This window comes from Giraffa tippelskirchi, chromosome 5 (genome assembly GCF_054371585.1).
Source record: "Giraffa tippelskirchi isolate mGirTip1 chromosome 5, T2T-mGirTip1v1.2.pri, whole genome shotgun sequence".
NCBI lineage: Eukaryota > Metazoa > Chordata > Mammalia > Artiodactyla > Giraffidae > Giraffa > Giraffa tippelskirchi.
Genome location: NC_137279.1, coordinates 175,251,939 through 175,270,659, shown reverse-complemented (window position 1 = coordinate 175,270,659; position 18,721 = coordinate 175,251,939). Strand labels below are relative to the sequence as shown.

Genomic DNA, 18,721 nt, shown 5'->3' with positions numbered 1-18,721 from the left:
CTCTTAGCATCAGGTGGCCAAAGTATTGGAGTTTCAGCTTCAACATCAGTCCTTCCAATGAACACCCAGGACTGATCTCCTTTAGGATGGACTGGTTGGATTTCCTTGCAGTCCAAGGGACTCTCAAGAGTCTTCTCCAACACCACAGTTCAAAAGCATCAATTCTGCGGTGCTCAGCTTTCTTTATACTCCAACTCTCATATCCACACATGACCAATGGAAAAACCATAGCCTTGACTAGATGGACCTTTGTTGGCAAAGTAATGTCTCTGCTTTTTAATATGTTGTCTAGGTTGGTCATAACTTTCCTTCCAAGAAGTAAGCGTCTTTTAATTTCATGGCTGCAATCACCATCTGCAGTGATTTTGGAGCCAAGAAAAATAAAATCAGCCACTGTTTCCCCATCTATCTGCCATGAAGTGATGGGACTGGATGGCATGATCTTAGTTTTCTGAATGTTGAGCTTTAAGCCAACATTTTCACTCTCCTCTTTCACTTTCATCAAGAGGCTCTTTAGTTCTTCTTCGCTTTCTGCCATAAGGGTGGTGTCATCTGCATATCTGAGGTTATTGATATTTCTCCCGGCAATCTTGATTCTAGCTTGTGCTTCCTCCAGCCCAGCGTTTCTCATGATGTACTCTGCATATAAGTTAAATAAGTAGGGTGACAATATACAGCCTTGACGTACTCCTTTTCCTATTTGGAACCAGTCTGTTCCATGTCCAGTTCTAACTGTTGCTTCCTGACCTGCATACAGGTTTCTCAAGAGGCAAGTCACGTGGTCTGGTATTCCCATCTCCTTCAGAATTTTCCACAGTTTATTGTGATCCACACAGTCAAAGGCTTTGGCATAGTCAATAAAGCAGAAATAGATGTTTTTCTGGAACTCTCTTGCTTTTTCCGTGATCCAGTGGATGCTGGCAATTTGATCTCTGGTTCCTCTGCCTTTTCTAAAACCAGCTTGAACATCTGGAAGTTCACGGTTCACATATTGCTGAAGCCTGGCTTGGAGAATCTTAAGCATTACTTCACTAGTGTGTGAGATGAGTGCAATTGTGCAGTAGTTTGAGCATTCTTTGGCATAGCCTTTCTTTGGGATTGGAACGAAAACTGACCTTTTCCAGTTCTGTGGCCACTGCTGAGTTTTCCAGATTTGCTGGCATATTGAGTGCAGCACTTTCACAGCATCATCTTTTAGGATTTGAAATAGCTCAACTGGAATTCCATCACCTCCACTAGCTTTGTTTGTAGTGATGCTTCCTAAGGCCCACTTGACTTCACATTCCAGGATGTCTGGTTCTAAGTGAGTGATCACACCATCATGATTATCTGGGTGGTGAAGATCTTTTTCGTACAGTTCTTCTGTGTATTCTTGCCACCTCTTCTTAATATCTTCTGCTTTTGTTAGGTCCCTACCATTTCTGTCCTTTATTGAGCCCATCTTTGCATAAAATGTTCCCTTGGTATCTCTAATTTTCTTGAAGAAATTGCTAGTCTTTCCCATTCTATTGTTTTCCTCTATTTTTTTTGCACTGATCGCTTTTGCATCGATTTGCAAAAAAGCAAAATGACTGAGGAGGCCTTACAAATACCTGTGAAAAGAAGGGAAGCGAAAAGCAAAGGAGAAAAGGAAAGATATACTCATTTGAATGCAGAGTTTCAAAGAGTAGCAAGGAGAGATAAGAAAGCCTTCCTCACTCTGTCAAGCAAACAATAAAATAACACCTTCTGAACAATGTGATCAAGTTGAGCAATAAAGATGCAAAATTAGACACAGTCCTTGAGTATATTATAATCTAAAAAGAGAGAGACATGTAAACAAATAATTATAATACATAGCAAAAAGCTCCTATGATAGAACCAAGGAAAAGTGATAGAAAAATAGTAAAGGGAATGGCAAAAATACAAGTTGTGAGCCATTTCCTTTTTTAATTCTACAACCACTACTTCAGTTTAGGCTCGCCTTACTGCTTATCTTGATTACTATCTCCAATATTCTCTAAACTAGTCTCTTTCCTCCAATCTAACCAACACTTAGGCTCAAGTAGAAGTGGCTATGGTATGTCGGAAAGTACAGTTCAGTTCAGTCGCTCAGTTGTGTCCGACTCTTTGTGACCCCATGGACAGCAGCACGTCAGGCCTCCCTGTCCATCACCAACTCCAGGAGCTTACTCAAACTCATGTTCATTGAGTTGGTGATGCCATCCAACCAGCTCATCCTCTGTCATCCCCTTCTCCTCCTGCTTTCAATCTTTCCCAGCATCAGGGTCTTTTCAAATGAGTCAGTTCTTCGGATTAGGCGGCCAAAAGATTGGAGTTTCAGCTTCAGCATCAGTCCTTCCAATGAATATTCAGGACCAATTTCCTTTAGGATGGAATGGTGGGATCTCCTTGCTGTCCAAGGGACTCTCAAGAGTCTTCTCCAACACCACAGTTCAAAAGCATCAATTCTTCAGCACTCAGCTTTCTTTATAGTCCAACTCTCACATCCATACATGACTACTGGAAGAACCATGGCTTTGACTAGACGGACCTTTGTTGGCAAAGTAATGTCTCTGCTTTTTAATATGCTATCTAGGCTGGTCATAACTTTTCTTCCAAGGAGCAAGCATCTTTTAATTTCATGGCTGCAGTCACCATCTGTGGTGATTTTGGAGCCCCCCCAAAATAAAGTCTCTCCCTGTTTCCACTGTTTCCCCATCTATTTCCCATGAAGTGATGGGACCGGATGCCATGATCTTAGTTTTCTGAATGTTGAGTTTTAAGCCAACTTTTTCACTCTCCTCTTTCACTTTCATCAAGAGGCTCCTTAGTTCTTCTTTGCTTTCTGCCACAAGTGTGGTATCATCTTCATATCTGAGGTTATTGATATTTCTCCTGGAAATCTTGATTCCAGCTTGTGCTTCATCCAGGCCAGCATTTCTCATGATGTAGTCTGCATAGAAGTTAAATAAGCAGGGTGACAATATACAGCCTTGACATACTCCTTTCCCGATTTGGAACCAGTCTGTTTTTCCACGTCCAGTTCTAACTGTTGCTTCTTGACCTGCATACAGGTTTTTCAGGAGGCAGGTCAGGTGATCTGGTATTCCCATCTCTTGAAGAATTTTTCACAGTTTGAGGTGATCCACACAGTCAAAGGCTTTGGCATAGTCAATAAAGCAGAAGTAGATATTTTTCTGGGACTCCCTTCTCCAGTGGCCCACGTTTTGTCAGAACTCTCCACCATGACCCATCCATCTTGGGTGGCCCTACGTTGCATGGCTCATGGTTTCACTGAATTAGACAAGGCTGTGGTCCATGTGATCAGATTGGTTAGTTTTCTGTGATTATGGTTTTCATTCTTTTCATTCTGTGTGCCCTCTGACGCAGAAGTATAAGAGGCTTATAGAAGTTTCCTGATGGGAGAGACTGACTGAGGGGGAAACTGGGTCTTATTCTGATGGGCAGGGGCATGCTCAGAAAATTTTTAATCCAATTTTCTGTTGATGGGAGGGGCTTTGTTCCCTCCCTGTTATTTTTTTTTTTTTTGAGAATTATGTTTTATTTGATGAACATCCTCCCTGTTATTTGACTTGAGCCCAAACTATGGTGGAGGTAATGAAGATAATGGTGACCTCCTTCAAAAAGTCCCATGCCCCTACTGCTGCATTCGGTGCCCCCAACCATGCAGTGGGCCACCACCAGCCCATGCCTCCTCCAGAGACTCCTGGACACTCATGGGCAAGTCTGGGTCAGTCTCTTGTGGGGTCACTGCTCCTTTCTCCTGCGTCCTGGTGCGCATAAGGTTCTGTTTTTCCCGCCAAGAGTCTGTTTCCCCAGTCCTGTGTAAGTTCTGGCAGCTCTATGGTGGGGTTAATGGTGACGTCCTCCAAGAGGGCTTATGCTATACCCAGGTCTATTGCACTCAGAGCCCCTGCCCCTGCAGCAGTCCACTGCTGACCCATACCTCCGCAGGAGACACTCAAACACAGTTCTGTTTCAGTCTCTGTGGGGTCTCTGGGTCCTGGTGTGCACAAGTTTGTTTGAGCCCTCTGAGTGTCTCTGGTGGGTATGGGGTTTGATTCTAAACACAATTTTGCCCCTCCTACCATTTGGCTGGGGCTTCTCTTCTGCCCTTGGACATGGGGTATCTCCTCAAAGTTGCTCCAGCACTGCACAGCCGCCACTCCAGCACCTACCAGGCTATAGTCCATGGGGTCACAGAAGAGTTTAATTGACTAAACAACAACAGTAAGAACACTGTTAAATGTACCAATAGTAATACTATAGTCTAATACACAGGGATCATGTGGAGAATATTTTCAAGTCTCCAAAAATTTCTCTCAGGTGGCTTTTTGTCAGGTCCCCCACCTGCCAAGAGCCAACCACTGTTTTAATATTTTTCAAATTAGATTGGTTTTCCTGTTCTAGAACATCATATAAATGGGGTTATGTAACATGTATCTATGTTGAGCATTATGCTTGTGAGATGTGTTATATTATTATGTGTATCAGTTTCTTTTTAATGCCAAGAAGTATTTGATTGTATGAATATACCACAATTTGTCCATTCTTCTTTGAATAATATTTTAGCTTTTTCAGCTTTTTTGCTATTGTGACTATAGCTGCTGTGAACATTTTTATACAAGAGTGTGTAGATGTTTTTTTGAATTTCTCTTGGATAAACACCTAGGAGTGGAATTATTGGGTCAAAGTATACAGAGATATAATTGATTATATCATTTTGAAATTCATCAGTTTGTTTATAGTTATTCCCACTAGCATTTATATGAAAGTTCTAGTTGCTTACTTCTTGGCCGACATTTTGTGATGTCAGTCTTTTTAATTTTAGCCATTCTAGTGAGTGCATTGCAGTATCTCATTATGGGTTTCATTTACATTTCTCTAATAAGTAATGATGTTGAGCACTTTTTCATGTGTTCATTAATCATATCAATATCTTCCTTTGTGAAGTAGCTGTTCAAATCTTTTGACGATCTAAAAAAGTTGGGCTGTGTGGTTTTTTTAAAAAGTGTGTTTTAGGAGTCCTCTGTATATTCTGGATACAGGTCCTTTAGCAGATATGTTTGTCAGATATTTTCTACTTGTCTGTGTCTTGCCTGTTCATTTTCTTAGTGCCTTTTATAGAGCAGAAAACTTGACAAAGTCTGATTAATCAGTGTTTTCGTGATTACTGCTGTCTCAATAATGTTTTTATAGTTTCCTGAGAGCCTCATCTATATCTTTAGTTAAATTTATTTCTAAATATTTGAAATTTTATGCTATTGTACATTGTATTTTACCATTGCATTTTCTAACTGATGGTCTATCAAAGTATGACTGATTATTGTGTATTAAACTGCTATCCAGTAACCTTGCTAAATTCACTAATTTGAATAATATATCTATAGATTCTTCTGGATTTTCTACCTCCACATTCATATCCTCTACGAATAATGGGAGCTTTTTGTTTTTGTTTCTAATCATTATGCCTTTTCTTTTCCCTTCCTTTCTATACTGGTTTGCATCTCCAGCACAAAGTCAAATAAAAATGGTGATAAGTAGCATTCCTTTCTTCAGTTATTTTTGAAAAATAACTATCACCACCAACAACAAACTTTCAGCATTTAGTTTGATGTTTACTGTAAGTTTTTATTGATAACCTTTATCAGATTAAGGAAGTTTCCATGTCTTCATTTGCTAACAGTTTCTATCATAGTAACAGATTGAATTTTATCATTAGTCATTCTAAACCAAGAAGTTTTATCTGGACAGTTGGTTTTCTGTGTTGCAGAAGTTATGTAACTAATTTTTAAGTTGTCCTCATAAAATCTTTATTTAAACTATTCCTCCAGGTGTTGATATACACAGATACCTAGAATTAGTTGAAGTGTCTGACTTCTGTGGTTGAGGTTTCAGTGTCTGGGGTTTTGCTCCTCTAGGATGTTGATCTAACACAGCTTATTTTTAACCAGATGCAATGTGTATTCCATATTATACTTTATTTATACCTTATTGTAATCCAGTAAAGTAAATAGATTAGTGTCATTTAATAGGACAGTATGATGGGAGGAGTAGCTCTCTGATTAAGGCTTGCCTAAGATAACCCGACTGGTAAGACAAAGTCATAAATCCATAGTGTTTGATTTAAAGTGCAGCGTACTCAAATCCCTTTACAGGGGAAGTGACAAATAGATTCAAGGGATTAGATCTGATAAGAGTGCCTGAAGAACTATGGATGGAGGTTCATGACATTGTACAGGAGGCCGTGATCAAGACTATTCCCCAAAAAAAGAAATGCAAAAAGGCAAAATGGTTGTCTGAGGAGACCTTACAAATAGCTGTGAAAAGAAGAGAAGCAAAAGGCAAAGGAGGAAATGAAAGATATACCCATTTGAATGCAGAGTTCCAAAGAATAGCAAGGAGAGATAAGAAAGCCTTCCTCAGCGATCAATGCAAAGAAATAGAGGAAACAATAGAATGGGAAAGACTAGAGAACTCTTCAAGAAAATCAGAGATACCAAGGGAATATTTCATGCAAAGATGGGTTCAATAAAGGACAGAAATGGTATAGACCTAACAGAAGCAGAAGATATTAAGAAGAGGTGGCAAGAATACACAGAACTGTACAAAAAAGATCTTCATGACCCAGATAACCACAATGGTGTGATCACTCACCTAGAGCCAGACATCCTGGAATGTGAAGTCAAGTGGGCCTTAGGAAGCATCACTACGAACAAAGCTAGTGGAGGTGATGGAATTCCAGTTGAGCTATTTCAAATCCTAAAAGATGATGCTGTGAAAGTGCTGCACTCAATATGCCAGTAAAATTGGAAAACTCAGCAGTGGCTGCTGGACTGGAAAAGGTCAGTTTTCATTCCATTCCAAAAAAAGGCAATGCCAAAGAATATTCAAACTACCACACAACTGCACTCATCTCACACTGTAGCAAAGTAATGCTCAAAATTCTCCAAGCCAGGCTTCAACAGTATGTGAACCGTGAACTTTCAGATGTTCAAACTGGATTTAGAAAAGGCAGAGGAACCAGAGATCAAATTGCAAACATCTGTTGGATCCTTGAAAAAGCAAGAGAGTTCCAGAAAAACATCTGCTTCTGCTTTATTGACTATGCCAAAGCCTTTGACTGTGTGGATCACCTCAAACTGTGAAAAATTCTTCAAGAGATGGGAATACCAGATCACCTGACCTGCCTCCTGAAAAACCTGTATGCAGGTCAAGAAGCAACAGTTAGAACTGGACGTGGAAAAACAGACTGGTTCCAAATCGGGAAAGGAGTATGTCAAGGCTGTATATTGTCACCCTGCTTATTTAACTTCTATGCAGACTACATCATGAGAAATGCTGGCCTGGATGAAGCACAAGCTGGAATCAAGATTTCCAGGAGAAATATCAATAACCTCAGATATGAAGATGATACCACACTTGTGGCAGAAAGCAAAGAAGAACTAAGGAGCCTCTTGATGAAAGTGAAAGAGGAGAGTGAAAAAGTTGGCTTAAAACTCAACATTCAGAAAACTAAGATCATGGCATCCGGTCCCATCACTTCATGGGAAATAGATGGGGAAACAGTGGAAACAGGGAGAGACTTTATTTTGGGGGGGCTCCAAAATCACCACAGATGGTGACTGCAGCCATGAAATTAAAAGATGCTTGCTCCTTGGAAGAAAAGTTATGACCAGCCTAGATAGCATATTAAAAAGCAGAGACATTACTTTGCCAACAAAGGTCTGTCTAGTCAAAGCCATGGTTTTTCCAGTAGTCATGTATGGATGTGAGAGTTGGACTATAAAGAAAGCTGAGCGCTGAAGATTGATGCTTTTGAACTGTGGTGTTGGAGAAGACTCTTGAGAGTCCCTTGGACAGCAAGGAGATCCCACCATTCCATCCTAAAGGAAATTGGTCCTGAATATTCATTGGAAGGACTGATGCTGAAGCTGAAACTCCAATCCTTTGGCCACCTGATGCAAAGAACTGACTCACTGGAAAAGACCCTCATGCTGGGAAAGATTGAAAGCGGGAGGAGAAGGGGACGACAGAGGATGAGATGGTTGGGTGGTATCACTGACTAAGTGGACATGAGTTTGAGTAAGCTCCTGCAGTTGGTGATGGACAGGGAGGCCTGGCGTGCTGCAGTCCATGGAGCTGCAAAGAGTCAGACATGACTGAGTGACTGACAGAACTGAACTGGACTATAGCCCACCAGGCTCCTCTGCCCATGGGATTTCCTAGGGAAGAATACTGGAGTGGCTTGTTAAAATTGTCACTAGTAACACAGGATACTAACATTAAGAGAGTCCTATTTTTTCTTTCCTCCACTGAGTACCGTGCTGTTTTGATTACTGTAGCTTTGTAGTATAATTTGAAGCCAAGGTGTAATCAGAAATGGACATTTTAATTTAGCCTTATCCTTAGTGTTCTCATCTATAAGACAGAGATAAGAACTACCTCAGAGTGTTACTGTAGGATTAAATAACAAAAATATACAATGTAAGTATTTGGAGACTACAAGACAACTGTCTTCCAAAAAATGCTAGTTAATAACATTCTTAATTTTTAAAGTTTCCTTTTAATAGCTTTACTGAGGGATAACTGATCTATAACAAAATGCTCATATTTAGGTTCCAATTTATGTTTCTCCTTGCCTCTTCTTGGCCTACAAGTAAACACTGATCTGTTTTCTGTCACTACAGATTAGCTTGTATTTTCCAGAATTTTACATAAATGGAGCTACTATGACACATATCCTTTTTTGTCTGCTTTATTTTTTCAGCATACTTAGAGATTCATCCAAGTCTGTATCAACAGCAAGGTTCATTTCTTTAATTATTGACTAGTACTCCATTGTATGGAAAGACCACTTTCACTTATCCATTTATCTGCTGATAGACATTTGAGTTATTCCTAGTCTTTGGTTATTACAAATAAAACTACTCTGAATGTTTGTGTGGCAGTTTTTGTATGGATGTATACTTTCATTTCTCTTGGGTAATACCTAGAAGAAAAATTATTACACTATATGCCAGGTATCTGTTTAACTTTTTTTTAAAAAATAGACTTTATTTTTTAGTGCAAAACTGAATAGAAAGTAGATATTTCTCATATATACCCTACCTCACATATGTAAGCTTCCCCTACTATTAAAATCCTGTACCAAAATGGTAGTTAGTTACAGTTGATGAGCCTACACTGATGTTATGCCTAAAGTCCACGGTTCATATTAGAGTTCACTCTTTTTGACAAATGTGTAATGACATGTATCCACATTATAATATCATACTATAGTACAGTAAACTGTTATTTTCAGAGTAGTTTCACTCCCTGAGAATCCCCTGTGTTCTGCCTGTTCATCCCACCTTCCCCGCTAATGACTGATCATTTTATTGTCTTCATAGATTTGTGTCTTCCAGAATGTCTCTACTTGGAATTATGTCCTTTTCATGTTGGGTTATGTCACTTAAAATATGCATTCAATATTTTGCAAATATTTTCTCCCAGTCTGTGGTCATTTTCTCATTCTTTTGACAGTGTTTTTTCACAAAGTAGATGTTTTTAATTTTAATGAAGTACAGCTTATCAATTCTTTTCTTCATGAATTGTGCTTTTGATTTTCTATCTAAAAAGTCATCACCATATCTGAGGTTCCTTCGGTTTTCTACTATATTATCCTCTAGGAGTTTTATAGTTTTCTATTTTACACTGAGGTCCATGATCCATTTTGAGTTAATTTTTATAAGGGGTATAATATCTATGTTAGATTTTTTTTTTTTTGCATATGGATGTCCAGTTGTTCCAGCACCATTTGTTGAAAATACTATTTCTGCCACAGACTATTGATGTTGCATCTACTACTATTGATACTACTACTACTATTACTACTACTATTGATTTTGCTACTTTATTGATTTTGCTTCTTTGCCAAAGATCACTTGACTATATTTGTGTGGGTCTATTTCTAGGCTCTCTGTGCTATTCCATTGATCTGTATATTCTTTCACCAATACCACACTGTCCTAACATTGTAGCTTTATAGTAATGGTCATAGTTGAGTAGTGCCTTTCTTCCAACTTTGTTCTTTTTCATTCTTGTGTCAGTTGTTCTAAGCCTTTTGCTTTTACATATAAACTTTAGAAATAGTTCATCAAAGTCCACAAAATACCTTACTGAAGTTTTGATTAGGATTGTGTTGAATATGAGATCAAGTTGTACAGAACTGACATCTTGACAATATTGATTCTTCCCATCCATGAACATGGAATATCTTTCCATTAATTTATATTTTGATTTCTTTCATTAGAATTCTACAGTTGTCCTCATATTGATCTTCTACAAATTGTTATATTTAAATCTAAGTATTTAATCTTTTTTGAGTGCTAATAGGAATGGTATTTTGTTTTTACTTTCAAATTCTAGTTGTTCATTTCTAGTATATAGGATAATGATTAAGTATTAACTTTGTACCATTCAATCTTGCTGTAACCACTTGTTAGTTACAGGCTTTTTTTTAATTGATTCTTTCAGATGTTTGAAGAGGATGATCATGTTATCTGTGAACAAAGATAGTTCTATTTCTCCTTCCCAACCTGTATACATTTCCCCCCCTCTATTCTTGCCTTATTATGTTAGCTAGGACTCCCAGCATAATTTTGGAAAGGAGTTATTTAACTTTAAAAAAAACCTGTGGAACTGTTCTCCAAAGTGGTTGTATTTTATATTCTCACCAGCAAAATATAAGAGTCCCATGTTCTTGCCAACAATTGGTATAGTCAGGCTTTCTAATTTCAGTCATTCTAATAGGTATGCAGTGGTATATCATTGGATTTTAATTTTCATTTCTCAAACAATGTATAAAGTTGAGTATCTTTTGATGTGCATATTTGCAACCCATATATCTTCAGTGGTGAAGGATCTACTCAAAATTATGCCTCTTTCATAATTGGGTAGCTTGTTTTTTCATAGAAAGTTTGAGTGTTCTTTCTATTATCTAGATACAAATCCTTGATTAGATATGCACTTTGCAAATATTTTCTCCTAGTATGTGGACTGGTTTCATTCTCTTTATCACATTTTTCAAAGTGTACAAGTTTCTAATTTTGATAAAGTCTAATTTATCACTATATTCTCTTATAGATCATGATTCTGTTGTTGTATTTAAGAAATCTTTGCCTAACTCAAGGTCAAAAGAACTTTTCCTGAGAGGGACATCAGCAACATGGTAGCATAAAATGTTGTTCCTTTTTGCTCCCGCTTTTAGCAACTAAAAATCAGCATCCATCCAAAAATGAAGGTATCTCTGAGAGTTGTGGGGCTTCCCTAGTAGCTCAGACAGTAAAGAATCTTCCTGTAAATGTGGGAGGCCTGGGTTCGATCCCTGGGTTGGGAAGATCTCCTGGAGGAGGGCATCGCAACCCACTCTCCTATATTCTTGCCTGGAGAATGGACAGAGAAGCCTGGCAAACCACAGTCCATGTGGTCGCAAAGAGGCAGACACGACTGCGTGACTAAGCACACAGCACTGGGAGCTGTGAGATCTCCAACACCATACGCCAAGGGACTTGGAAGCAGTCTCTCGTACCTGTGCATCAGGTAACAGTCAGAGAGGACTCAATAAGGGCTGGGAAACAGCAGCAGCCAGCAAACTAGTCCCAGCCTCTCTTAGCTGTAGTTGGGGAAAACTCAAAGAGTGTTAATGTGGAAGTCACCGCCAGATAAGAGAGTATTTGTAGACTCCAGCCTTTTTGAGGGGAAATTTTTAGCACTTCACTGGAGCAAAAACAAAACAAAGCAAAACAAAAGATAAACTAGATGCAACAGAAAGAGTAACTAGAACTTTGCCAGTGCTATCCCTCTCTCAAGGTGACAAGGTAGGGGGAAGGTGAGTGCTTGGCTACTCCAGCTGTGCAGACACTGCTGGAGAAATTAGTTTCTCTTCATTAGTACCCAGAGTATTGAGGTCAGACTTCCATGTCTGGGGGTAGGAAAAAGACTATGAAAGAGGCAGATAAGAATATTAAAGGGCATTAAAGAGACATGGTTCCTGCTATTTGCATTTACCCACCCATGAGCTACTAGGAGAACCTCACCTAATGATCTCTGCATCTGATCCACAGGCACCCCAACATCCCAGGTGCTACACCCACACCACCCACCCCTGAAGGCAGCTCCTACTGCACACTCCCAAATATGGCAGTGAGAGTGAGAACCAGTGGAATGCACTCAGATAATCAGACCAGGGTCTGTAGGTAAGAAAAACCACATACTTAAGCCATAGCACCACCTTCTGGAAAATAAAAGAGGTTTCCAGCAATTGGCCTTCTGAGATGTGAAAATTAAAGAAAGCATAAAAGCTTAAGAATTCTGCCACAAGGATGAGCAAGAAATGGGAAGCAGGTGTATCCATTCAAGATTGGAGAAAACCCCACATATAACAGGACCAACAAACAGTATAGCCTACCTGAAGGCAACCAGTAAATATCTGAGATGTCTGCTACTACAAATGCAAAAGCAGCAACACAAAAGTCCAAGGAACACGAAGAATCAAGCAAACATGTCATCACCAAATGACAATAATCCTGCATAACTGAATACAGAGATACAGAATTTTGCAATCTAACAAAAATTTTGAAATAGCTATTTTAAGGAAGCTCAATTAGCTACAAGAAAAACACAGAAAGATAATTCAGTGAAGTCAGGAAAAATAATACCTAAACAAAATGAGAAACTTAACAAAGAGGAAGAAATCATAAAAGAGAAACAAACAGAAATTCTGGAGCTGAAGAATCCAATGAATGAAATGAAACAAATGCAATAGAGAGCATCTACAGCAGAATAGACCAAACAGAAGATAGAATAAGTGATCTAAAGGATAGTCAGAAGAGAATACTGGAAAAAGAGGAAAGAAAGCCTATGTGGTCTTTATGACACTAACATTGTTCAATTATTAGAATAACTGAACTATCAAAAGGAGAAATATGGGCAGAATATTTAAGAAATAATAGCTGAGAAATTCCCAAATTTGTGGAGAAAATTGGAAAACTAGGTTCACAAGGCTAACAGATCCTCATTATCTCATGCAATGCAAAGCAACCTTCTTCAAGAGACATTATAATGAAACTGTCAAAAAAACAAAACCAAAAAGAGAATCCTAAAAACAGCAAAGGTAAAAAAGATGGTAACATTCAAAGGAATCCTCGTTAGGACATCAAATGATTTCTCAGCAGGGACCCTATGGGCTAGGAGAGAATGAAATGATATATTCAGAATAATTGAAAGAAAAAAATTGCCAGCCAAGAATACTCTATCCAGCAAAGTTATCATTCAGATACAAAGGAGAAATAAAAGACTTCCTAAGACAAACAAAAGCTGAGGGACTTCATCAACAATAGACTTGAAGTTCAGCCGAATGTTGTGTTCAGCAATATCACATAACATATGATAAATATACAAAAATCCCCTGTATTTCTAGTAATGAACAATAAAAATTTTAAACATAGTATTACTTAAAGAAAGAAAGAGAGAAAGAGACAGTAGAGAGTTCCTTAGTGGTCCAGTGGCTAAGACTCTGTGCTCCCAATGCAGGGGGCCTGGGTTCAATCCCTAGTCAGGGAACTAGATCTCACATGCCACAACTAAGAGTTTGTATGCCACAACTACAAGATTCTGTATGTCATAATTAAAGATCCCTCATGCCACAATGAAGATTGAAGATCCCACATGCTGCAACTAAGACCAGCACAGCCAAATAAATAAATAAACATTTTTAAAAAAAAGAGAGAAAGGGGAACAAAGAAAGAAAAAAAGGGAAGAAAGACATACTTAGGGGTAAATCTAATAAAACATATGCAAGACTTGGATGTTGAATACTACAAGCCACTGATGAAAGAAAACACAAAAGATCTAAATAGGGGCTTCCCTAGTGGCTCAGTGGTCCAGAATCTGCCTGCCAATGCAGGTGACATGAGTTCAATCCCTGATCCAGGAAGATTTCACATGCTGCAGAGCAACTAAGCCTGTGCACCACAACTACTGAGCCTGTGCTGTAGAGCCCAGGAACCACAACTACCGAACCCATGTGCCACAACTACTGAAGTCTGCGCACACTAGCGTCCATGCTCCACAAAAAGTGAAGCCACTGCAATGAGAAACCTGCATACCACAGCTAGGGTGGCCCCTACCTGCCACAACTAGAGAAAATCCTGCACAGCAACGAAGACCCGGCCAAAAATAAATAAATACTTTTTTTTTTAAAGACCCAAATAAATGGAGAGAAATTCCATGTTCACAGTTTGGAAGACTCAATATTGTAAAGATTTTAATTCCTCCCAAATGCAATTAATGTAATTACTATCAAAATCCTAGCAAGATTTTTTATGGATAAAGACAAGATTATTCTAAACTTTTAATGTAAAGGCAAAAGAACTAGAATAGCTAAAACAAATTTTTAAAAGAAGAATGAAATAGAAAGAAACAATCTACCCTATTTTAAGACTTGTCATAAAGCTATAATAAATCGAGACTGTGTGGTACTAGAGAGATAAATACCTAGCTCAACAGAACAGTATAGAGAACCCAGAAACAGACTCACAGAAATATTACCAACTTATATTTATTGGTCTGTTTTAAAATTTACACTTTACATTAAGGTTCACTCTTTGAGATGTATAGGTCTGTCAGTTTGACAAATGCATAATGTCATGTACCTATCATCAGAGTATCATAAAGAGTAGTTTCACTGCCCTAAATATACCCTGTGCTCCAGTAATTTACCCTTTCCTTTCCAATCACCACCACTCCCTAAACCCCTGACAACCACTGATTTTTTTTTTTTTAGTGTCTCTATAGATTTGCCTTTCCAGAATGTCATGTATTTGGAATCATATGGTCTACAGACTTTTCAGACTTGCCTTTTCACTTAACAATAAGCATTTAAGGTTTCTCCAAGCCTCTTCATGGCTTGATAGCTCATTTCATTTTTCTGCTGAATAATATTCCAATGTATGAATGTACCAAAGTTTATTTATCCACTCACCTTCTGAAGGACATGTTGGTCACTTCCAAAATTTGGCAAATATGAAAAAAAAAAACCTATGAGCATTCCTATACTAGTTTTTGTTGTTGTTGCTGAGTCACCCAGTCATGTCTGATTCTTTGCAACCCCATGGACAACAGCATGCTAGGCCTCTCTGTCCCTCACCATCTCCCAAAGTTTGCCCAAATTCATGTCCACTACATCGATGATACCATCCAGCCATCTCATCCACTGAAGCGCTCTTCTCCTTCTGCCCTCAATCTTTCCCAGCATCAGGGACTTTTCCAATAAGTCAGCTGTTCACATCAGATGACCAAAATACTGGAGTTTCAGCTTCAGTATCAGTCCTTCCAACAAATATTCAGTGTTGATTTCCCTTAAAATGGGCTGGTTTGACCTCCTTGCTGTCCAAGAGACTCTAACGAGTCTTCTCCAGCACCTTAGTTCGAAGGCATCAGTTCTTTGGCGTTCTGCCTTCTTTATGGTCCAGCTCTTACAATTGTACATGACCACTGGGAAGACCATGGCCTTAACTATATTGATCTTTGTTGGCAAAGTAATACCTCTGCTTTTCAGCAGCCTGTCTAGGTAGCTTTCCTGCCAAGAAGCAAATGTCTTCTGATTTCATGGCTACTGTCACCATTTGCAGTCACCATCTGCAGTACTAGTTTTTATGTGGAATAAGTTTTCAATTCATTGGAGTAAATACCTAGGAAAACAATTACTGGATTGTATGGTAAAACTATGTTTCGCTTTGTAAAAAATTTTTCAAAGTTGTTGGAAGTGCATTCCTACAGGTAATGAATGAAAGTTCCTGTTGCTCCACATGCTAGTCAGCATTTGGTGTTGTCAGTGTTTAGGATTTTAGCCATTCTAATATGTGTTAGTTGCTCAGTTGTGTCTGATTCTTTGCAACTCCATGTACTGGGCTCCTCTGTCCATGGGATTCTCAAGGTAAGAATACTGGAGTGTGTTGCCATTTCCTTCTCCAGGGGATCTTCCCAACCCTGGGATCATACCTGGGTCTCCTGCATTGCAGGCAGATTCTTTACCATCTGACCCACCAGGGAAGGCCTGTTCTAATATGTATGTAGTAGTAACCCATTGTTTTAATTTACAATTCCCTAATGACATATGATATTGAGCATCTTTTCATATGCTTATTTACCATCTGTATATCTTCTTTGATGAGGTGTCTGTTCAGATCTTTTGCCCATTTTTAAATTGGGTTGTCTGGATTTTTATTGCTGATGTTTAAGAATTCATTGTGTTTTTTGGATAACTGATGAGGTGAAAATCGCTCAGTTGTGTCCAGCTCTTTGTGATCCCATGGACTAGATAGCCCATGGAATTCTCCAGGCCAGAATACTGGAGTGGATAGCTTTTCCCTTCTCCAGGGGATCTTCCCAACCCAGAGATTGAATCCAGGTCTCTTTTATTGCAGGCAGATTCTTTAAAGAATTCTTTAAATTTAAATTGTATAGATTCTTTAAATTTAAAGTATTTACAGAATTTACTATAATTAATAATGCAATATAATAAATTAAATAAATTTAAATTCTTTAAAAATTCTTTATAAAGAATCTGCCTGCAATACAGGAGACCTGGGTTCAATCCCTTGGTTTCTTGAGAAGATCCCCTGGAGAAGGGAAAGGCTACCCACTCCAGTATTCTGGCCTGGAGAATTCCATGGACTGTATAGTCCATGGGGTCGCAAAGAGCTGGACACAACTGAGCAACTTTCACTTCACATTTTTTGGATAATTGTCCATTATCAGGTATATCATTTGCAAATATTTTCTCCAAGTCTGTAGCTTGTCTATTCATTCTCTTAACAGTGTCCTTCACAAAACAGAAGATTTTAATTTAAGGCAATCCATCATATCAATTTTTTTATTTCATAGATCACACTTTGGGTGTTAAAACTAAAAACTCACTGCCAAACCCAAGATTTTTTCCCCCTATGTAACTTGTAGAAGTTATATAGTTTTGCATTTTACATTTAGGTTTATGATCCATTTTGGGTTAATTTTTGTGAAAGGTGTAAGTTCACTGTCTATATCCATTTCTTTCATGTGAATGTCTAGTTTTTCCAGCACCAATTGTTGAAAAGACTATCTATCTTTTTTCTATTTGCTCTTTTGTCATTGTGTTTTTTAGATAACTGATGAAGTGAAAATCGCTCAGCTGTGTCCAGCTCTTTGTGATCCCATGGACTAGACATAAACTTTAGAAACAGTTTGTCAATATCCACAAAGCAATTTGCTGGTATTTTGACTGGGATTGTGCTGAATCTAGACAAAGATCTTAACTATATTGAGTTTTAACTATATTTGTGTGTGTGTGTGCACACGCGTGTGTTAGCACTCAGTTGTGTCTGACTCTTTGTGACCCCATGGACTGTAGCCCGCCAGGCTTCTTTGAACCACCAGGGAAGCCCTAACTATAGTTAGAGTTTTCTTATCCATGAACATGAAATATCTCTTCATTTATTTAGTTCTTTGATTTCCTTCTTTAGAGTTTTATAATTTCCCTCATATAGGTCTTATACATATTTTCTTAGATTTATGCCTAAGTCTGTCTGTCTTTCTTTCCTTCCTTCTTGTCTGATGTAAACAGTGTTTTATTTTTCATTTCAATCTAACTACTCACTGCTGGTCTAGAGGAAAGAAACTGACTTTTGTATATTAACCTTGTTTTCTTCAATATTGCTCTAATCATATTTTTCACAAAAGTGCAAAAGCAATTCAATAGAGGAAAGAAAGTCTTTTTAACAAAAAAAATACATTTGGATATCCACAGCAAAAAATTATAACAATAAACTTAAACCTCACACATTAAAAATTAACTCAAAATGGCAAAATGGATCATGAACTTATATGCAGAATGCAAAACTATAAAATGTTTAGAAAAAAATAAAATCTTCAGGTTTGATAGCTAGGCAAAGAGTTCTCAGGACAATCCATAAAACAAAAGATTGTAAACTGGACTTACTCAAAATTATAACCTTTTGCTCTATGAAAGGACTTGTTAACAGGATAAAAAGACAAGCTACAGATTAGGAGAAAATATTGCAAATGATATAGCCAAAAAAGGACTAGTATTTAGAATATATTTTTAAAGAATTCTTAAAACTCAACTGTTAAAAAAAATCCAAATAACAAATGGGAAAAGGACATGAACAGATATTTCACCAAAAAGGACAAATAAGCACATGAAAAGATGTTCAACATCATGTGCTATAAGAGAAGTGCAAATGAAAAATGCAATGAGATATCTCTATATACTTCATCAGACTGGATAAAAAAAATTAGCAGCATCACCAATGCTGGTGAGGATGTGGAGAAAATGGATCACTCATTAAGTCGTTGGTGGGACTGCAAAATGGTACAGCATGCTAGAAAACAGTTTGGTAGTTTCTCTAAAAACTAAACATGCAACCACCATATCAAGCATGATCCAGCAATTGCACTCCTAGGCATTTACCCTAGGGAAATAAAAACTCACGTTCTCCAGTAATCTTGACTGGAAAATTCTATGGACAGAGGAGCCTGGTGGGCTATTGTCCATGGTGTCACAAAGAGTCAGACACAACTGAGTAACTAAACAACAACAGTAACAACTGGGTTTTATAATATAAAAAACAGGGTATCAGTATTACATGCTCAGCAGGCGACAGTGTGGGGAACTGTT

The 18,721-nt window shown here is 38.1% G+C and overlaps 1 protein-coding gene and 1 long non-coding RNA gene across 5 annotated transcripts in view; both read right to left on the bottom strand.

Annotated features, from left to right (window-relative positions):
• Positions 1-18,721, bottom strand: part of ZSWIM5 (zinc finger SWIM-type containing 5) — a 245,432-nt gene that overhangs the window by 72,437 nt on the left and 154,274 nt on the right. The window lies entirely within an intron of this gene.
• On the bottom strand, positions 9,059-12,531 carry LOC145507236 (uncharacterized). The gene is made up of 2 exons (XR_014054715.1): positions 9,883-12,531; positions 9,059-9,830 (listed from the first exon to the last, which is right to left on the bottom strand). It is a non-coding gene; the product is annotated as an uncharacterized LOC145507236 (long non-coding RNA).